General features: G+C 35.5%; 1 long non-coding RNA gene across 4 annotated transcripts in view; it reads right to left on the minus strand.

Annotated features, from left to right (window-relative positions):
- The window catches only part of LOC135282957 (uncharacterized), a 76980-nt gene that overhangs the window by 51743 nt on the left and 4957 nt on the right, over positions 1–20280 (minus strand). For 2 of the 4 annotated variants that reach the window (XR_010348958.1, XR_010348950.1), the window contains exons 3-4: positions 16582–16693; positions 14081–14154 (exon numbers count right to left, since the gene is read on the minus strand). This is a non-coding gene — a long non-coding RNA (uncharacterized LOC135282957). Of the gene's footprint in view, positions 1–12563; positions 13544–14080; positions 14155–16581; positions 16694–20280 lie in introns of those variants that run through there. The other 2 variants (XR_010348945.1, XR_010348938.1) reach the window with 2 other exon arrangements.

A 20280-nucleotide genomic window follows, 5' to 3' on the forward strand; every position in this document is an offset into this window, starting at 1 on the left:
AGGATGATTGGATAAGGTCTTGAGCAACCTGGTCTAGTGGAACATGTCCCTGCACATGGCAGGGGAGGTGGGACCAGTTGATCTTTAAGGTCCATTCCAACCCCTTAACACTCCGTGATTTGATGATGCAGTGAGTATAATCACTATATTCAGTGTATAGCTACCTGGCTACTTTTGTAGGAAGAAATCCATGTACTATTTGTTAAAGTCATCCTTAACCTATGACTCATTATTCAGACTTAGTGTTTTTCTAGAAAATGTATTATTTCACCCAAAATACAACTCTGCCCATTTAAACTGTTTAGGTCCATAACTTGTGATCAGGAAGTCATCTTCATGGCCAGCCAGCCAATGCAATCTGCCATCTCACATTTAGTAAGAGGTTTGAATAAAGAGAGGATTTGAATAATTTAGTCTAATATCCTAGACAGAAACCACTAGAAATAGCACCCAAAATATCTTCTTGCAAATGGCAGAATGTTTTAATCAGTTATTGTTAAGTAAGTTTATTCATTTGTTTGTGGCTGGAAGAAAGATGAAGCTGCTGAATGGAAATGGTAGAAGAGTGGGTTTTCTGAAGTTCCAGGATTTTGGACCAAGAGACACCTGAACTCTGAAGACATTTCTCTTAAATAGATGTGAATCATGCCTTAAAAAGTCGTGTTTCATTCCACTGAATATAGAGGGTGTTTAGGAATCTGGTCCAGTTCTAGATGTTTACAGTACAGCTGTCTCTGCCTTGGCTTAGTCTGCCCTGCAGCCTGGAGTGACTGGGAGATGGAACTGTGTTATTGGAAGCAGTCAGCTGTAACTGTGGTGGAGTCTGAGTCTGAAGCAAGGCAATCTCTTTTACAGAAAATCCTGACTTGTAATCCCCTGTCTTATTTCTCAGCCATGAGATAAATAGTTATCCATGGCTATCCATTTCAAGTAAAGCAAAGCTCCTTCTTCAGGGGGGCTCACTTTATTGTAACTATAACAAGACTTTAAATTAAATCTGTATGAAGTATTTTATTTAGAGAATAGCAACTAAAGTAATAATAATGTAGTTCCTTTATTTTAAAAATAAACCCACATTCTCACTTGCAAAATAACCACACTGTAGGCTGTGGTGTATAGTCATGTAATGTCTGAAAATGGCATGACTTTTGGGGGACCCTCTGTCTGCTGCTGGAAGGAAAAACCTGATATGAATGACGTGGATCTGAAACTTTCAGAATTAGAAGAATTCTCAGCTGGTGGCTTTACACCTACTCTTAGGGCATAAAGTGGGATTTTTTAAATTGACTTGATTTGCTGATATTTTTCTCAGAAGGATGTATACAGATTATACTATGAAATGGGTAATCACAACCAGAAAAATGAACAACAGTTAACAGTTGTTTAGTCCTTTCAACATCTGTTGTATTACTGGGAATATTTTCTTGTTGGTATTTGAACATTTACTAACAAGTGAACAAATTTGATTTCCTAATGTTTATCATCATAGAGAAAAAAATAATAAAGTTAACTGCAAGCTTTTAAAATTATATTTAAAGCCAAATGAATTGGCCAAAATATGTTAATTTGTTTCTAACATTTTTATGAAAACATGAAAAAAAATAAATAAATGCCTTCTGGATACAATCAAGAATCTATTTCCCATGTTTGCAAATGGCACCTTGAAAGACTAAGTGACTATTCTTCTCTCTTTGGTGGTTTCATGATTGTTCCTGAATCTTTGATTATCTAAAAAGTCATAATTAAGTTTCACAATCGCTCATGTTACAAGCAAATATTGTCAGTCTCCTATGTTTAATAGATGAATAAGAACATTAAGTACAAATATGTTGACATTCAATATATCACTTAAAATATCTAATTTGAAAAACTCATTGTTTTGATAAACCTGTATTAACCAAAGACAGTTAAAAAAAACCCCAAAAAACAAAACAGTTATGATATCTGTAGATCAGTCTTGAACAAAAAGACTGAAGGAGGAATCTATTACTCTTTCCTCATTATCCCAAGTATTTTCAAATATTTTTCCTGTAATTATTTTCCCTATTTTCTTCCATAACATCCATGATTTTTGTCATCTCAAGGTGGTTTTATGTAGTTAACATGTTATTTCAAATGTAAATTATTTCTTTTAATGAACTTTCTGGCAACTGATGCTAATTTTTGTGAATATTCTCCATGATTAATTTAAATTATCAGATCAGTACTTAGAAGACAACTAGTTACGGAAAACAAAACACAGTTATTTTACTAATTCATCCACTAACTGCTGTGAGTAATTTATGAGCGCATGCTTTCAGGATAGAACCACATTGTATCACTTAGAGAAATTATGCACTGGCATGAATAAAATGGTAACAATTATCATACCGATAACATCTCTATTTCTAATTAGGCTCTAATTACCCTTAAAGCATTCTTAGTAATTTCTAAGATTTTTTTTATTAGTACTACTATTCTTTTGTCTTATGATAAAAATCTCTCATTTGGAACACAAGGTTGACTATGTTAAAGCAAAATTTAATTTCCTATGGATATCTTTATTCTTGAAATTCTGACATTACACAGGAGTGAAACAATATAAAATTAAGGGCTGTTCTAATCCATCCCAGAAAGAAGAACCTAAGATCCTTCACGTCTCATGCATGGCAAAAAAAAAAAAAAAAAATAGACTAAAGAAAGAAAAAAACCCCACATAATTGAATTCTGTGTAACAAATTATTTCTAAATTACTCTTGGAAGTTAAAGGGCAGCATTATACTGCAGCAATAAGGGTTAACTGTGTTACATGGTTTTCAAGATGCTCTTAAATTGTGTGCATCATCTGAATGTTAATGGTGTTAATGTAATATTGACTCTCATCTTCAGGGAATATTTCATAGATGTGCACTCCCACTTATCTTCATTGCCAACTCAGGAATACATGTAAAATATTTGCCATTCAACCTCAGTCAGATCTTTTTAGATGACCCTTTTGATCTCACCTGTGCTCTGTTCACTACTCCATATCTCCTAAGGGCATTTTCAACACAATCATTTGTTTAAAATTCATAAAATAACAGTTCCAATAAAGAAAGAAAATGTTTAAGAGGGCACTGATTTGGGTGTAAAGGAAAAAGCATTCATTACACATGTTTGGAAACAATCAGTGTAAGAGATTAATAACTTATCTGCCTTAAGGAAGTGGGATCCTTGGTCTGAACCCCAAAACTTTGTATTTCCAAATCACCTTCTCCTACAATTGCCATGCACCACCTGCAGTATGACCATTATCCATATGCACCTCACAAGAAGCAGACTGCTCTTTTCCACACGGATTTCAAAATCCCTCTCTTTCTGGTATGATGGATGCCGGGTTGCTGATTGCCATTTTTGTGGCTTTGGTAATGTGAGAGTGTGAGATGCAGCAGCTTCTACAGGTGTCTATTTGATCTTTAACACTTTGCTTGAACTTTCAGCCAAACTTAATCTCACCAGTGGTGCTGTTCAGAGCCCAAAGGAATACTCAGTACATGGGATGGGAGGTGAAGGGAATGCATTGTAGCAAGGCAGGAAAGGTAAGACAAGAGGAACAAGGGATTAGAGATGGATTCTGTGAAATGGATTACTGGGAATGAGAGGACTAGGAAATGTGAAAGTTTGAGACAATTTAGGGATTACTGTTCTTATCAACTGGTAGAGCTTCACAATACTTAGCTCTAACCCTGAAGTTACATCAATACTCTCTCATACCACACCTTAGCATAGAAAAGGTGGAATGCAAATATTAAACAGCAGAGTGATGCACTAAAATTAAAATTTCCTACCATTCCTTTTTTTTTAACCATTTTTTTTCCTTGCTGGTTTAATGATCTCAGTCCAGTGCAAGGATTTCTCTGTATGAGTTAAAATATTTATTTTTCTATGGCCTCTTGAGTTTTGGAAAGAGAGTTTTTTATCACCTGATATTCTACTTAGCCCTAGTGGAAATAAGAGACAAGTCTTCAGTTGTATAACATACTTACAAGGCGTAAAGTTAGAGAAAGCCATTTGGAATTAATTCACTAGTTTTTCATGTCACTTAATACAACAGGCTTTATAGAATATTGGTGAGAAGCAAAAAGACAGTACTAACAGGTCCTCTGTGTAAGGCCTTGTGTAAGACCATCATCCTTTAACAGCTTAGAATTCCTTATTTCATATTGATTTCAAAGGTTTTTAATGCCTTCCTTGCCATGCATTCAGTGTGGTGAGCACATAGATAAAGGATCTTATCATTCTTCAAAACTAGTTTCTATTCTGATTAACATGAATGTCAAAATGTCTAATTGATTTAGCAATCATAGACAAAGCTTCATAATTTAACTTTCCAACCAGTCCTGGCATGTGGAAGATTTGTGAAAGACTTTTTTCTGCTGCTCTTAATAGAGAATGAATCCATCATATCAAGGTGATGGCATGAGTGTTTGTTTTATGCACACTCGTTTTTTTGGGTTTTTTTCTGTGTTAAATTGAAAAGTATATTTAAGGCTTATGCTTCTTCTAATTTTGACTCAGCAGAGCATTTTGGCAGGTACATAACTTCAGATGGTTGAATACTGCTATTGAAAGTCAAATATAGTGCACACACCTGAAAAAGTATGGATGATCTGGGATTCTTATTTGATCTAACATGGAAAAGAAGTTATTTGTCAAGAGTGCACAAATCATAGGTATTTTTCCAAACAGTCAAAATGAAGAGAGGAGAGAGCAAGATTCTATAAACAAAAAAAACCCCAACCAAATAAACAGAAATGAAAACAAACCCCCCCCAAAAAACCAAATGTTATTTGAGTTTTGCTAGTTTTAATTTCTTACTTTTGCTGCTGTAATCTGTTTCCTGAAAACATTGCACAGTCTGCATGAGGAAATGTGAGTACATACAGAGAGCAAAGCCCCACAACTGGAAAATTTTTGTGCATGAGGAAAGCCATCTTCTTGAGGAACACAGCTGGATATTTTATTTATGAGTACTCCAAGGAAAACACATTTACTAGACTTCCTGTTTTTGCTTCCTTGGGAGGAGGTGATAAAGAGCCCCCAAATACACAATGAAGTCTGTTTTTTAATACTTGAACTGACAAGTGGGAGAAAATAAAGAATATGAAACCTTAAAAATGCCTTGATCCAGTTAAGATAAAAGAGAAAGTCATTAGCTGCTTACTAATGATGCAATCACCATTTGCCTAGGATAGAGGTTTCAGTCTGCAGTCTCCAGCATTCACAGGAACTGAAGACACTCAGCACCACAGAGAAGCCCTCAGGCCGTTGCAGAGCACATTTGCCAAACATAGACATTATCTCAGCCTTTGCTAACCTAATTAAAGGCATTCTGTCACATAAAACAATGTGAAGCTGGAAAAACCTGAAACACCGAGCCCTGTTTTGAAAGAGTTGCACTCTTTACCAATGCTTGCTTAGCACATATGGCAGCTGCTTTATTCAAGGCTTTCCCATTTGTAGCACTTTAATATCTGCCTGCTCCAACTCACTTTCTTGTGGTGGCAGTGTGGGATGAAGCAACTCACACTGTGAGAGCTAAGGAGGACCATACTATGCAGCCAACTCACTTCCCAGTGAAACTCATTATTGTGGCATTAGAAGTTGGATACTCATTTAAGAAATCTTCAAATCTTTCTTGCCTGTATGTTCTAGTTACTCTGAACACCTGTCCATCCTTGCACCATTTTCACAACTAGCCCTTCAGACTACCCTTAGGACTGACTTCAGTGGAAAAGATCTGGCCGTATTCATTCCAAGTCCACTGTAAACCTTTTGTATTAGAAACAGGGGTTGGAACCCTTCTCCATCCATTTGGAAAGGAAATTGCAGTTTTCTTTTTAGCCTGAACAAGTCCAAACACAAAGCTCAGGTAAATGCCCTCAATGTTAACATGCAAGTAGGGCAGGAGTAAAAAAAAAGGAAAAGGAAGGGTAATTTTATAAAGCTGGAAAGGAAGTGGTTTTACTAGTCTGTAGTACAGCAGAAGATATTCTTGTGGGAATAGGGGTGGCCTTAGAATTCGTCTTGGCCAGCGACATACTTGGCCATACTTCTGTGCTAAGAACTAATTTGATAAACCATACACGGATTATTTAATTCCTATATTGGTATATATTTAGAAGTCCTCTCTAAAGTGCAAACCTCTTTCATTAGTGGGTATGGAACTGAGGATTCCAGTTCAGACTTGTCACTTCTGCTGCTACAGCCTTTCCTTTATGTCTGTTTGTGTATTGCCAATGTCAGCGCTCCAGGTATATTTAGTCCTAACCTGAAGTGCTTGAATCTAGTGTCTGATCTAGAAGCATAACCACCTTCAATTTATCCCATTGTCAGTGGTGAGAAGTATGCACCTTCCCACTGAGTGGTGACAGAGGCCCTACCACAGCCATCTCAGTTTCATATCTCAAGCTCTGTGGGGCAGAGGGATGCATCTCCTCTAGGTTAAGACACCCAGATTTAGGTATCTGATACTTAGATATCTGAACCTAGTTCTCTCAATGTAAGTTCCTTTCACAGTCCAAAAAGCAAGTATGGGTGTTGTCTGCTCCAGTTAGATGTTATCTTAAAATGGATTGCATTATGGAAAGATACTTTTTTATCCCATGAATCTTGGTGGTGTCTTGGGTAAATTTTTTAGATTCAGATGTCTAAATTTTAGATGTCCAATTCTGGGCAGATGATTCATCCCTGTGTTGAAAGTCTCCATTAGCAGTTAGTCATACTCTGAATCCAGTGAGTGACTATATCACCTTGAGTCATGCCTACATAGCCTATTAGATGCTTTTCTCAGAATAGGAGCTCTTTCTAATAGATGCTTTCTGACTTCAGACATTTAGCACCCACAGTCAAGCAGGTCCACTGAAAGACTCCCACTGAAGGGTGCTTCACTGCTTTTCCTTGGGTGTTCTGTGTTCAAGGTTAGGGCAGATGTAGCCTTTGGTATCTGTTTTTGATGTTCATGGAACATGATGTAAAATCCCTTTCACCCTTGACTCCTGTACCCCAATCCTTCCCCTGGTTGCAGCTTCAGGAGAAGAGGTTGCTACTCACATCACTTTGAAGGATACAGAGAAAGACAGGGTGAGCCTCTGCATGGGAAATAAGCTATTGTCCCCAAACTGGAGTAAGCAGAAAACCTGTGGCCCTTGGGTGGATGTCTGGAATATTTCAGATGTATAGAAGTAGCTTCATAGTGATGGAGGAGGGGAGATATTGGAATTAAGTGGCTGGGCCAGCTCCATACCTGGAGGCTGGGCCTACTCCATATCTACCTCCTACTCCATACCTTAAAGGCTCTGAGTAGTATCCATGAGCAGCACCACTGCAGAATAAGGTATGATGGCTGATGCCCCCTCCTCTCTCTCTGCCAGAATCTCTCCCTTTGAGAAAGACCTTCAGTTCCTAATGGATTGCAAAGACAGCAGGACCTGATTGTCAGAAATCTTGTTTTTCATATATGTCTTTTTAATTTTTATGTTTGATGCTGTACTCGATACCTCTAGGGGCCATGCCTTTGAGTCCAAGCTAAATTAATGTATTGTTTAACTGTTTTCTCCTAGATAATATCTCTAATAAAAAAGGTAAAGAGTAGCTCTATCAATTAAAAAAAATATTTTTCTCTCTTTACTGGCAGATGGAAGGGGTTCCAAAATATGGTGAAAGTCTCACACAGGCAAAATCATGAATGAAGAAGAAAAAGAGTGGGGGAGAAAAAGATGACAGATGGCAGTAGATTTTGATGTCTTCCCTTCTTCTCAACACGTAATTAATATACACTGTAACATGCTAAGAGGTTCTGAAAACTCCTAGTCGGGACAATGTGGATCAATGAGAAGGATACACAAGAAATAGCAGAGGATGGTTTGGAAAAATGTGAAACTTGTCTGATTTACTGCATGAATTACTAGACTGAAGAAATGTGAAATGACTAGCACAATATATATTTACATATTTGTAATGTGATGACTCTACCACAAACAAGTACTTAAAATAATGATCTGTTAACATAGCTGACTTTCTAAAGCACAAATTTTACTGTTAAAAGCAGATCTTACATGATAGTGGACAGATTTCTCCAACAGTCTTTTAGATAATTCAAGGAGTAGTGTTTTGTGCATAGTTCTAATAGGTAGAAGGGTCATATAGATGAATGTCACTTGGAGAAATAAAATAACTTGTGCTCAAAAGCATGGATTTTCTGCGTTTAAATATTTGAAATACTAAACACAAAATACATCTATAAACAAGGTTTTCAATAGTAAGAGAAGAGAGTGAAAAAATAAGGATAACTGACTGATATGAAATAAAGAATAGACACTGTATGAAAATGAAAACCTTAAAAAGCCTGCTGGAAAATACAATGGGAAATCAGAGTAGGTAGTTACATATTAAAGGTCTTGAAAAATTAGGATAAAGCAATAATGACTTATAACTCTATTAGACCTTGCAAAGAAATTAGCACAAATTATGAAGGGATTTTTACCCACGGTGTTCAAAAGAAGGCCACAGTGGAATTGGCAATGCAGTATGAGTAAGACAAAAGCTAATGTTAACTTTAAAAGGGCACAGAACCATATGAATAATTTTAATCTCCGAAAAGGATGTGGATCATGGGTCAGAAGGTTAGATGTCTGATAGAGATGTGCAAATCAAGACAGAAATTACTACTATCTGGACAATGTCAAAATGTAAAAGCTATGCTGATAAAGATGTAGTTCTGGCATGATCCTTGTCCCTCAGACTACGTGCTGAGGAGCTGCTCATGTTTACATAGTTCAGAGGGCCTTAATCCAGAGCAGACTTTGTGTACCCATGTTTTGTAATTCTTCACCTAAACTGCTTCTGGGGCACATCTGGCAGCACTAGAACATATGTTTTTTTGTTAAAAATGCATAAATAGTGTCAATGTTGTTCCATGACAGAACTTTTATAGCATGCTGTGTAGAGGCTGTGATGGATGCAATGGGCACTGGTATGAGATTACACAGAACATGTAGGAAAGGGATTTACAAAGATTAAAAGAGTTTTAGAATAAAGGTGTGACTGTGAGAAAAAAACTTTTTTTGAGGATCTTAAGCCTTGCATGGCCCTCATTGTCTGTTATAATTCTCATCATCTGAGCTATATCCAGAAATACGTCTGCCTCTCATCCTAAGAAAAAAAAAAATTATTTTAATCTATTTTTTAATCTCTCCAAGAGAGATCCAACACATATATGTTGATAAATCAGAGAGTGATTGGTAAAATAAATGTATTCAGATGATTGCATTCATGTAGATTAAGGGTAATGGTAATGTCCATGTCTGAATGTAAAAGGAAATGGGGCAGATATAAGAATTCACAAACCAGATTGAAAATATTCTTAATGATTTTATAAAATTTTTTGAATTAAATCATATCTGTTCCTTCAGAATAACAATTATTTAATCTATTGACCTATGCAAGAAAAAGCTATGCCAGTAAAAATAGAAGGTCTTGCAACTAATATTAAATAGGGTAAATTGTTATTGGAAATGGCCAGCTTATCCACTGGTGATGATATGTGGTCTAGAGGCATCAATAAACCATTAATGAGACGTGATCATTCACAAACAGTTATGTCCATAGTATCTATCAGGAATGAAACTGCCAAAGAAATAGAGGAAGATGCAACAAAGCCATTATTGAGATCTTTTATGCAACATTGTGCCAGTTCTGGCTGACTCTTCAAGAGAAGGACATTCACACTGGAAGATGCTGCAGCAGGGGATGAACAAAGGGGAAGACCTGCTTCAAAAAGGGAAGTTAAAAGAGCATGGGTTCTTTCAGCTTTAGAAAAAGAAGAGTTTAAACAATTTGGTCTTCATAAATACCCTGAAGTTATGAACACTAAGTTGAAAGAAGACACATTTAAAGTAAGTGTTTGGACAAGAATAAATTAGTTTAACCAGGCCCTGGCAAGGAAACAAAAGGTTCCTAATTTTCTGAAGCTTGAGGCCCATCTTAGTCACTTTATAACAAGAAGCTCAACTGCATTCAACATCCTAGAAAATTAAATATATGATATGTTTTCCTGACACAGCAATATCTGATTATGTAATTGAAAACACCAACATCTTTATCAATATAGTTTAATCCTATTTGCTTTTATTTTAATTTAAGAATAAAGAATATGGATTTTTTGAGTGTATTTAGTGACTCTGAAGCTGTTGAGCAGACAGATGCAATATATGCAATTGGAGTATGGATTAAATACAAGGTGGGTGATGTGATTAATGAGCCCCTTTTCCATTATCATTGATATCATATGTAGGTAGATTCACAGGGATATACATCACATAGACATGCAGAACATATGCACATATGGAATGTGTGTAATATTGTTAGATGTTATTTCAATAAGTTTGATTATCTAAACATATCTGTTTCTATGTGGAAAGAAGGTGTTAGAGTGATATGCAATGTTAAAGAAGAGGAGGATAAAAAATTGTGATGACAAAATGATTTTGAAAATAATTTCAAAATTATTTTCAAAATCAATCATTTTGAAAAAAGAATATAGCTTTTTTTTTGCTGATTTGCTGTTTATTTGCACATTTTCTTAAGTAATTTGTAAGATTTCAAAAGAAAGATTTAGAAATCCAAATCTATCCTTCAAAATCCAAATCATATCTTTGGTAATTCATTTTTCTCTTCCATTTTCCAATTCCTGTTACATAACAATATTACACACAACTTTTTTATATGTATAAATAGAAGGGCCATTCATTTTTATTGCTTCTCCTTTTTTATTTTACTGAAAAGGAATGGGCTTAAAATTACATAACTCTTCTATAAAAAAAAACATTTCTCCATCCAGTCTCTAGCATATGTAGGACTATACCTTGTTGCTCTGCCTTCATATTCCTGGAAAAAATAGCTCCATATCAATAGTCTAGTCCAGTTACTTCCAGAGTGAATGGGAGTTTTATGATTAATCTCAAAGGCAGTAGAAATATAGATGAAAAGCCAAGAATGCTTCTATGTCATTGCTGTTGTTCACTAACAGTATTCCTTAATATCTCACAATCTCTTTGATAACTATTGAGCATTCATACAAAGAGCTGAATCCTTTTAACAAAGGGGAGGAACAGTAGGAAACGTGGAACATTTTATAGTTAGATTTAAGGAGTGTGATTTTTAGGCCAGAAATATGAGAGAAATTCCAGGCTAAAAGGGTTAATAACATGTCTATAGAAGATTTTTGTTAGAAAAAACATCATCTGGATAAAACTGTGGGGGGTGGATAGAGAACCACAAAAGAAAAATTAAATAACATTAAGCAATTTTTTTATCAGTTTTGATCTCCTGAGATGAAATTTCCTGATGGCCTAAGTAAATTAGAATCTCAAACCCTGAGAAGGTCCTCAACACCTTGCAGAAATTCTTTTGGGAAAAAAAGAGAAAAAAACCCCAAAAACCAAAATTCTTTGGATTTTATACAATAAGAAGATAACTTAGAACAACCATAGTATATATATTTTCTTATTAGAAAGGCATAAAATCTTCTAAAGGGAAGATGAAAATTTCACTTGTCTCACTGATGTGTCTTAAATCATGTTTTGGGGCACACTGCATTATGTTAGCTTGAAGTATTAATGCACAGTGTCATCCCTCAGGTATGTGAACATCCCTTAAAAGCCTTTTTCATGTTTTAGAAATTCAATTTTTCCCTAAAACTACTTTTTTTTTTAACTCTAGGAAGCTGCTAGGAGTGAGAGAAGCTGTTGTGCATGACCTCTGGAAACACCACAGGGGAGCAAAGCAAATTCCTCAAATGCTTTAGATGGAATCAAATGGTGATACATGGATGGGGCTATAAATCTCCAGTTTCAACATCAGTCTGTCCGAAATGGCTGAGTCAACACAGTAAAACATTTAAGGAAATTATGCTGGTCTCAAAAAGCAGAGAATGGGCAATGTTTTGCCATGCTCTGTTCTGTTCTCTGCTGTCTCAGCCCTGCCAGGCGGGCATTGGGCTTTGGGGTTCCTCAACCCAATACTGACAATATTTCGAGCGTAGGCTCCACAGGCTCACAATACCCAAAATCTTCCAGTTAAATTGGCAGTGAATTCCAAACCCAAAAAACCAAAACCTGAAATTTTAAAAAACTGGTCCTTTCAGTGTTTTGGGTTTTTTTTAATCAATTCTGTATTTTAATATTTCTTTCAATTTCTTCTTTTACCTTTCTTTATTTTGACCAGCTTTACTGTTTAAAGGATAACTATGACATAAACAACCTTCCCATAGAAAGTTTCCATTAAAAATATGCATTGTCAGTAATGCACAGGAGATAACTAATTTACAGGCAGCCCATTGTTACCTAATCTACATGCAATATATATTTTAATCTGTCTAAATTTTTTGTTATGTGAAATACTTCATTTGAAAATGGCTACTGCTCTAGTTCATGCAAATTTTAGCTTGTGCAGTTCTTTCTCATTATTATTTTAGATATCATTAATATTTCATGGAAAAAAGAAAGTGTTTGTATTGGCTAATGGGGGTGGATGTTATGCTCTTCTCTACATAAAAATCAGCACTTATAAATTGTCCATTATCAATAATTTCTATTTTCAAATTTTATATCTAATACTTATCTAATACTGACAATGCACTTAACAGATGGCCATTTCTAATTTCCTGGATGATTGCATGTTCTTAGGTACAGCAAATGGATACTTCATATTTACTAAATGAAAATAATCTCTGCAGTCAGTGTGGATGACTTTATTCTACGTTTTGGGTTGGGTTTTTTTTTCCCAAAGAGGCAATTCAGCAGCAGAAACGCTTGATTTTTCCTTCCTATGGTATACATTGCTGAGCTGAAACTGTGAGATATTGCAATTAATAAAAAAAATTATAATTTGGAGAGCTTATAATACAATCATAACAAGATTAAGTGAAATAAATCAAATCCAATTTGTGCTTGGTGGTTTTGGGAATAACATTTCTGTCATGTTGTCGAGCAGTAATCATTAAAACATGGGAATAATCCACCTCCTAATTAAACAACAATAAACAATTGTCAATGGCACATAATTGTTAAAAGTCAACAAAGGAAGCATTAGTATAAACAAAGATTAGGCATAGTTCTTGAAAATGAGAATGGGAATGTTATTTAATGCCTGGCAGAACTGACTAGGTGCAATATTTGCAATACTGGAGTAGCAAATACCTCCATCAATATCATTTAGATAAGAGAAAAGCTGAGTAGTCTGTTGATAGCATAAGTAGTATGTGGAATGTTTTGTCTCCCATCTTTACTTACCCTTGGAAATGTTGTTACACTCCTTGTTACGTAGCTTGTTTGCCTGTAATTTTTCCATACCTTCTGGTCTTAGGACCAGTCATATTCTCAAAAAGCATTTTAGGTCAAATCCATCTGTTCTACCAGCAGCTGTTTCAGAAGTCACACAGTGGTTAGTTAGGAACTGAGATTAGTTCACCAGATCTCGAATCTCTCAGTTCAATTCCAGATAAACTCCTGAGCTGTAAACAAGTCTGAGGACAAACACACTTCCAATAAAATCACAAAATCACACACACACACACATACACACACATAAAAATGCAGATCTGGATGTGTCAGGAACTTTGGATCTGCAAAAATGTCCCTGGCCCGACATGTAAGCCTTTAATAACTAAGAACATAAAATGTCTTGTTTCAATGCAATGTGGAAATAATAAAATTCCACAGATGCCTGTGAGCAAAGCTGAGTTGTAGGAGGGGAGAGTGAGGTAAGAAATTTCAGAACTTTGGTATTCTGCTGTAATTGCTTGTGCTTGTAGCAGTAACGTGAGTTTATCTGCCATGTGCTTTGCTGGAAAGTGACAGATAGTTTTCATGTGAGACCTGAGGGAAGTCCAAGTTTATCGCATGGAAATTTGTCCCTGTGTCTGTACCCATCTAAGCCTGAATCTCTCCTCAGGTTTTCATTCATATGAATGAGTATTTATGTGACCCTGCAAATTCTGAGGTCACTCAATAGAATGATACTTGCACAAAATTCACACACAGCACATTTTCTTAGCTCTCACCTGTGCAGGCTGGAGTTTTACTCTGCTAAATCCACAATCTGCGCTGCAGAGTTTTCACACTAAAAAGTAGGCTCCTGTAAACAAATGTAAAATTGAGTCTTGAATTGCTTTATACTTCATAGCTCAATGTCAATTACATGGTGAACCAGACACTGGATATGCCAGAAAAAAAATCCTTGTTTTTGAAAAGTTTTCCTGGTAACATCCATCTCACTCATTGCAATAGTTTGGTTTTCTTCAGATCTCTGGATTGTGAACAGGATGGAATGATGTTGAGGAATTAGGAAAAAAGCAGGACATGAAAATATACACCATGTGTAAATCTAACAGTATCCTGGAAAATCCTTAATACTTTAACAGACAACTTTTATTATTGTTGTAACTTTACTGACTTAGTCATGATTTAGTAGCAGTGAGTTTGATTCAGCAGCAATTTTTTTTAAACACCCATGGAGAAAAATCAAGCCAAATCTGAAACAAAGGCTGGGATCTGTTCTTCAGAATATATGTACACACTACCATTGCATTCAGCTTTTGTTCTAGTCTGCAATATTTATAAAAATACACATTAAAACATCCAGGCAACAGAAGACATACAAGAAATTAGCAAGAATTGTAAACATGAACTAAGGATGTTTTAGTGACTTCACATTTATGAATGATTTTGTCTGGCTCTTCCATTACTGAAGTGTTATTAATAGTCTTCCTGATTTCCCCAGAAGGTAAACACAATAATTTGCAGCACTGCAGTCCACTTCACATCCCAGGCAATCTGTCCAAAGGAGAGGTGGTGCAGTGAAAGCTGTTTTATGTCTTCATTGTTAAAGCTTTGTGTTTTGTTTAGCACACCAATATTTTCAAGGATGCCACTGGGGACTCCATAACAGTGTCATTACCATGTTAGCTGAGGTCAGCTAATCTTGCTTATAAGCATCATACATATCACATGTATCACACTGCAGAATTCCAAATGGGAATATAAACATTCATTTTCCATGTGCTAGTCCTTATAACTGAGTTTAAGTAGTTTTTCATGTTTATTTTCTTAGGAGGCAATTATGGATAAATTATATATACACACATATATTTATATATATACGTAGGTCCTTGATCAAGAAAAATCTATAGGGAAACCAAAATGATGGTGTTAATGGTACAATAATTCCAAAAGTGATATTTCAATTAAAGAAATTTAATTTTGCTTTAAATAGAAAAGCTTGAATAACCAACAATTTAAAGTCTGCAATCTGAGTTGACTATTGAGATGTAATAGATTAAAATTCAGGGCATTGCTGACCTACTGGAAAGCAGAGATTTTTAAACTGCTAGAGCAAAATTGTTTTTCAGTGGTGAAGGAAGCTAAAGGTCAAGGATTTGAAGGATGCAACTTATATGTTTGTGTTGTGGGTGCTCTTCCTGCACCAAACCAACAAACACTCTCTGGTTGTATCCTGTATAATTTTTAATTTATAAGGTGTTGATTAGGATCTCCTTTGAGGAATGGCTTTATACTTTAGTTCAGCAGAGTTATTGTAAAATTGTTCTCCAGCACATGTAGGTGTCGCAGACCTTGGCCTAATGCCATTTCCAAATTCTGCACTTTCCCCTGAAAAAAAGTATTTTTCTTTCCTCCCCTTCACATTCTTGCCTCCCCTTCACACGTGACATCTTGGCATTCTTCCAAGGATAGTTATATGCCTCTTTAGACACTTGGTGAAAGTTTTTTTTTTGATTAAAGAATATAAAGATTTTTGATCTTTTTTATTTAGTCATTAGTTTCAATTAAGGAGATGTGAACCTGTTACCGAGAGATTAATTCAAGTGTATCATTGAAAGGGCAGCAGATGTGATAATATGCAATAAGGCTAGAGACTTCATGGATATAATTCCCTGGTATAATGATTAGTGTAATCCACTAATGAATTCGTCTCGGCAATTTTTAGGAAGGTAAAATTTCAGGGGTGGTTATTTTTACTTTTTTTTTCCAGTGAATAGAAGCTTCTTTAACAAGTTCATGGAGCTATCCTGGTGCTCTGAAAGCCACTAAAAAATCCCTCACTGAGCCCTAGAGGAGAAGAGTCCCTGATCTAATTAGTGCTGCTTTGAGAGGGGGGGATAGGATAATGTGACATAAGAGGGCCCTTCCAAAATGAATTATTCTATGATTCCATGATTTCTGTGTAGGCAGATAAAATGATTTTCTTAAGAAAAGCAATGCATGAAATTCATTGCCTGATGCAAAACCCATTGAGATTGGTACACAAACACCTTACAATTGAGTTTATGTGTCCTATTCTGGTACCTCCTTCCCTTCTCTTACCAACTAAAATTGAAATGAAACTCATTGAAGTATTTGTGTCAATATAAGCAGGAGGATTCGACCTGGCCCAACTCATGTTCAAAATGTTTGAGAGCATAATGTAAGCATGTAAAACCAGCAGTGCACCACTTATTCTGATGCAGCTTTGTCATATTCTCTGCATTAAGGAATCCAGACTTACCTGGTTGGTGGTTTGGAGCCTGAGGCTCTTTATACCATGCCTCCTTCTGAGCAATCTGCATGCCCTTTGGGAAGCTAATCCCTGGGGATTTCACCCATTAGCCCACAATCACCTGTGTCATGAGAAAACAAACTTTTATTTTATTTTATTTTATTTTATTTTATTTTATTTTATTTATTTTATTTTATTTTATTTTATTTTATTTTATTTTATTTTATTTTATTTTATTTTATTTTATTTTATTTTTATTTTTATAAATTTATTTTTGATTTTGCATGCTGAATGCAGTGTTGACTAAAACCAGAACTGCATGAAGACTTCCAAAGCTGGTCACACACAATATTGAGGAGCTCATGTACACTAACACTTATTTGGGTTTGTTCAGAAAATGGGCATCAAATACTCAAGTGACATTTGGTTATGTAAACTATGAAAAGAATATTTATCATGACATTGTAGACTATAGACACATATGAAAATATGTGTGTCTGCATTAGATTCAAATTCAAGTTCTGGACGAAAGAATAAACATTTTTATAGCTTAACTTTCTAATTATAATTCCAATATATCTTTCCTCTTGTAATAGCATTGGAATTCAATTCAATTGTCCAGACATAGGTATCTAATGACTCTTGAGCTAATGTACAATTTATAAGACTCAGGGCTAGTAAATGTGACAAAGCATCTCCAGAATACACAAATTATTTTGAAGTGACAACTAGAGACCAGGCAGGATATCTGGGATATCTAAAATGTCATGAAATATCTTATAAGGCAAACAGAGTCAGGTCCCTTTGAACAGCCTCTTCTGTGTCTTTCTGGTTTGGTCTAGACATTACACATCCTAATGGATTCACATCTAATCTTATTATCTAGCAGTTATCCTATGCTTCAAAATTCTTGTTAAAAGGGCATTATGAAAGGATTAAGTTAGGGGCTATAACCTTTAAGAAAGGGTTATTTTTTATACGGAAGGACATGGTTCTGGTTAACCTGAAGGGAAGCAATAGAGCTGCAAATAGCTTTAGAATTTGGGACTGATGGAGTTGAAAATCTGCTTTTTTTTCTCAATTGAATCTTGCACTTACCTCTTCCCATTTCATAATTTCATAGAGAAAAAATAAATTCAGGTTTATTTTTATAGAAAAATGGTAAATTTTTCTTTTTTCTTTTTCACCTTTCTCTGACACAGCCTCTAAAGTCAATAATAATGTTCCAATTGTTTGCTGCTGCAAGCATTATTATAATTGACAATTTAGTTAGCTGCCCTGACATTCTGCTGAAGATATTTGGGCCCTACAATATTAACACAGTATATATTAAAGAATTTAAGAAATAACTAACACATTGAAAAATACATTCATCCATGGGGATTAATCATCACCTGGGATGCTCCTGGTGTGGATATGTATAATAGGTATTTTACACGGCATTCAATATTTTTATCAATGAACTGGAAATAAACATCAAATTACCATTGGCAAAATATGTCAGCAACATAAATGTCAACCATGTAAGGACAAAATGGTTGTCATATGCAACCCAGATTGCTTGTTTAGCCTAACCCTTTGAAATTGAATGTGATTTAATGCTTAATTGCTTAGCCAAATCCAGGCTGTTGCGTCCAATAGGAGGAATAATCTGTGAAATGTGGTACCTTGTGACATGGAGCCAGTCTACTTGTCTGACTTCTAAAACTGCAATTTAGCAGGTTGTTAAAGACTTGCATTAACAATTTTGTTCAGGAGAAAAATACAGATACATGACATAATATTTAATTTTGAAATTGAAAAAAAATTCCCATGAATATACAAAACCAGTATAAGCTAATACAAAGCAACTATTAACACCACAGCTTGGCAAGGATGATAGAAGTAATATTGTTATTTACAAAAATCTATTATGAGACATTAAATGATAGTACATGACCAGGGCCTTTATGAGTTTATAAAAAAGAACATTGCACTATAAGTACATGACATTGGCTGTTAGGAGTCATCTTACTGATTCATTGATATTTCTTCCTATAACACTTGATACTTTTCTTGGAGACCTCAATCAAAACACTGAGCTCATATGAACCCAATTAACCCATACAATCTAAGAGAATAAAAGCACGAGACAGGAAAATTTCAGGGATTGCTGTTAAAATGAATTAAATGTGTTTGGGAACACAGACACTTAGAAACTACATTGTCAGCTGCTTCCAAATGTGTCAGAAAGATCACAGAGATCAGTCTGTAGAGATAAATTGTGTTGCAAAAAAATATTTGCATACAGTGAGAACAACCATGTGCAAATGAAGCTTTCTGTGCCAAGAAATGTGTTCATGGAAATGAGAAGAAAGTAGATAAAAAAACAAAATTACGCTATGAGTAAACCTTTCCATTAAGCTCCTCCTTCATGTATTACCCAAATCCACATTGTCACAATAAGAAATCCCCTCTGACTTTCTCTTTGAAATGATTCAATGGCTTCACATGTGATTTTTGTCCTTCACTTAAAAAGCACTACACTTTTATTTCATGACTTCATTTATGTTTCACTTATAAAGAAAGCCAGGCACCCACTTTCTTTCCTTTTTTTAGTGTATATGGAGCTAAAATTAGAAATCTGCTGATGCATTGATGAAGGAGCCATAAGAGATCATGTTGCCTTATTGTCTCTATGAGTATGTGTCACAAGATTACACGACAGCAGCAGGGCTATGCATTGCCACATGAAGGGTGAGTAACAGGCTGGCAAACCACAAACCTTTGCTGCCAGATGAGGGGAGGCTTCAGTCAGGTTCTGCTGGGATCTGTCCCAAAGCCTATTCAGAGTAGTTTGCTTCTTATTGGCTCTGATGGAGCAGTCAGTACACTTGGGACACTGGAGGCTTATTCCAGCCTGAGACTGGTTGTGGCCACTCCAGGGCCCATCCCAGAATTAAAAACACTCCTCAAAAACTGATAGTTTGGAAACTAAATAAAAGTAAATGCTAGTCCTACCTAGAGATTTAACATCAGGGAATGTAGTAACACAATTTCTTCCCCACTCCAGCTCACCACAGTCCATTGTGGGCATTTGCTACAGCTATGAAACAAATGACATAAATTCAGCAATCTGGTACAGGACACAATTCTTCCCTCCTTTCTCTAAGCAAAGATTCAAGATGAATTCAGAATGGAAAAAGCAGAAGTACCAGTTTTAAAATTTCAAGGAGTTTAAGATTAGTATTGCTGAGCAATTAATCTAGAAATCAGTTTCTCAAACAGACACTGGGAAAGATATAGGAAGTACCAGTACTGCAGAAAGAGATGTGTAGTATAGTACATTTCCAACAAAAATGAGTAAATATAGTAATGTTATTGCAAATAGTGCAAATTTTGTTTGGGCTGTGTTAATAAAAGTCTTATATATATGAAAAGGAAGTAAATATTTGGTCTCTTTTTGCAACCTAGGCCGTTTTCTGATTTCTGAGGACCCCAGGTTGAGAAACTTTGTGTTCCTCCTCAAACTTCCTGAATTTCTCTCAGTGTTTCGTGCTCTGAAAGTATATGGCTGCAGAACAGATGACAGTGCTACTGATTTAGAAGCTTTTTGGTTTTGCCAGTAGTCATTTACTATTTTCAGTTCTGGTTCAGACACGTAGAAGTAAATGAAGCTGAGAAAAGACCAATAGGAAACAAGTGTCATCCACCTTTGAATATTATATG

Source organism: Passer domesticus, chromosome 1 (genome assembly GCF_036417665.1).
Source record: "Passer domesticus isolate bPasDom1 chromosome 1, bPasDom1.hap1, whole genome shotgun sequence".
NCBI lineage: Eukaryota > Metazoa > Chordata > Aves > Passeriformes > Passeridae > Passer > Passer domesticus.